This window comes from Mobula birostris, chromosome 3 (assembly GCF_030028105.1).
Source record: "Mobula birostris isolate sMobBir1 chromosome 3, sMobBir1.hap1, whole genome shotgun sequence".
Classification (NCBI taxonomy): Eukaryota; Metazoa; Chordata; class Chondrichthyes; order Myliobatiformes; family Myliobatidae; genus Mobula; species Mobula birostris.
In genome coordinates this window covers 116,547,144-116,549,634 of record NC_092372.1, presented here as the reverse complement: position 1 = coordinate 116,549,634, position 2,491 = coordinate 116,547,144, and the positions used below count along the sequence as shown (strand labels likewise).

General features: G+C 47.2%; 1 non-coding gene across 1 annotated transcript; it reads left to right on the top strand.

The window, feature by feature from the left end:
• Positions 1-391: 391 nt before the first annotated feature.
• On the top strand, positions 392-463 carry trnah-gug (transfer RNA histidin (anticodon GUG)). The gene has a single exon. It is a non-coding gene; the product is annotated as a tRNA-His (tRNA).
• Positions 464-2,491: the final 2,028 nt, after the last annotated feature.

The window sequence follows — 2,491 nt, the reverse complement described above, 5'->3', positions numbered from 1 at the left end:
TTTGTTTATAAACAATCCCCTTGGCTACAGACCTGATACAGGCAAAGATCTCCTGATCCATTGTCTGTACATACCCGCTTAGTGCGTCCAACAGATTGTTATCTTTTCCCATGGTCATCCGGGTTTTGTCCGTGTCAGAGACACCTCACTACGCCTCCCTCACTACATTTCCACACACATCTTTCGTCACCTTTTCAGTTTTGCGGACGGACCACGTGCATGAAACGTACACTCTGCTTCTCCTGTCGCAGCAGCGGCTGGCCAACTGAGTATTCTCAGTACTTTATGATTGTGTCTCATCGGAAACGCCACAAAGGCAGTGAGAGCCATTGACTGAGTCAGACCGGCATCGGGGGAGTTGACAGCAGAAACGCTGCAGCCGGAGTGTGTGGCCGTGATCGTATAGTGGTTAGTACTCTGCGTTGTGGCCGCAGCAACCTCGGTTCGAATCCGAGTCACGGCAGGCGGGTGTGTATACGTTTAGCTTTCAGCCGCTCCTGCAAATTAATAACTCTATTTCTTACTGAATTTCCGTTCGTCACTTGGTTCCAGGAAGTTGTGTCTCCTGTGTCATCAGTAGCTGTTCTCTGGACGCATTGCCACTCGCACTAAAAGACATGGGACTAGTCAGTGCAAATGGAGAATAACTTTTTCGATAGATCAGCTGGTCGGAATGTAAACGCGCTATAATCGACACCTGGGATCATGGAGTAGAAGAAATAGAAAGAGCCGCATTTCTTCAGAGAAGAGGCGCCATTTCCCCCAGTCGTTATGCCAGTGAGTCGCCTGCCGATGATACGTTTTATTGAAGGATGGATCATTGATTCAGGACGCGATTCTTCGCAAACACAGCTGGTAAATGTTATGTAGAGGATGATTAATAAAGCCTTTTGCATTGTCTTGCACTGATAATCGTTTCCCGTTTAGTATACCAACAGAATCTCCGAGGAGTGTTATTAAGATAGCCTGTCAAAACTGTACCTTTTCTACTTGTTTGCACTCATGATTTCCCTCTATTGTCCAAGTCGTCAAGCTTTTCCTTGATCCCAGTTCTCCATACCTGCAATACGATTCCTTCTATTTCCTAATTAGATTATTAAAGGTAGGAGTGGAGCAAAAGACAAGTGTGAGGTGTTTGGGAGGGGGCAGGGGGGACCAACCAGGTTAGGACTTGCACAGTGAACGTCAGGGCACCGAGGTGTGCGTAGAACAAAGGCAATACAGCTCCATAGATCCTAGAAAGTGTCGTCACAGGTAGATAAGATCGTAAAGAGACCTTGTTGGCCTTCATAAATCAAAGCATCAAGTACAGGAGATGAGATGTTTATGTTGAAGATGTTGGTGAGGCCTCACTTACGTACAGGAAAGAAGCAAGTAAGGTTGAAGGAGCACAGAGAAAACTTGTGAGCAAGGATGCTCCCGGGTCTGGAGGACCTGAGTTATAAGGAAAGACTGAATAGGCTAGGAGTTTATTCCTTGGAGCACAAGAGAATGAGAAGAGATAGAAAAAAAGAATCAGCCATGATTGAATGGCGGAGCAGACTCAATGGGCCAGATGGCCTAATTCTGCTCCTGTGTCTTCTGGTCTTAAAGATCATCAGTTCCCTCCCCATCCGGCGTTTCCAACCCCTGTGAGCATTACCTTCCACTGCAACAGGAATATCTCACCCTGATTTTCACTTGCCCAGGCTGCCCTGTATTCAATACATTGAACATTCTATTGTCTCCGTTCTTTATTCTCTACTCTCCCCCACTAATGAGTAGTCCCATTGTCTCTTTAATCTTTCAACCTTTGATTACAGACGATTCTCATGGCCACAGACTTGATGAGTAATCGTCGTCTTCTCCATTGTCTGCACAGACGTACCGAATTCGTCCAGCAGTTTGTTATATTTCCCCATGGACATTCCGGTTTTTCCCGATCAGAGACCTCTCACCTGATCTTCACACACTTCTTTTGTCACTTTTTTCAGTTCTGTGGGCGGATCACGTGCATGAAGCGTAGACTCTCGCCTGTCGCAATAGCTGCTGGTCTGCGGAGTATTTCAGTACTCCCCGAAGAAGCGCCGCCAGGCTGTGACAGCCACTGACTGAGCCACAACGGCGCCAGAGATTTCGCCAACAGAGACCGCATAGCTGAAGAGTGTAGCTGTGATCGTACAGTGGTTAGTACTCTGCGTTGTGGCCGCAGCAACTTCGGTTCGAATCCGAGTCATGGCAAGCGGGTGTTTATGCATTTAACTTTCTGAGCGCCTGCAAAATAAACGCTTTCCTTTTGATGAATTTCCATCCATCGCTTCCCCCATAAAGTTTTGTCTCCTCTGTCACCAGTAGCCCATTCGCACTAATACCCACGGAGCCAGTCGGTGCATTTGTTGATAAAGTCTGTCGACAGATGAGCAAGGTTGGAATGATCAATGCCGGAGACCGCAGCATACAAAAGTTAGAACGAGCCGTATTGCTTCAGCAACAGCGGAGGAACTCCACTCTC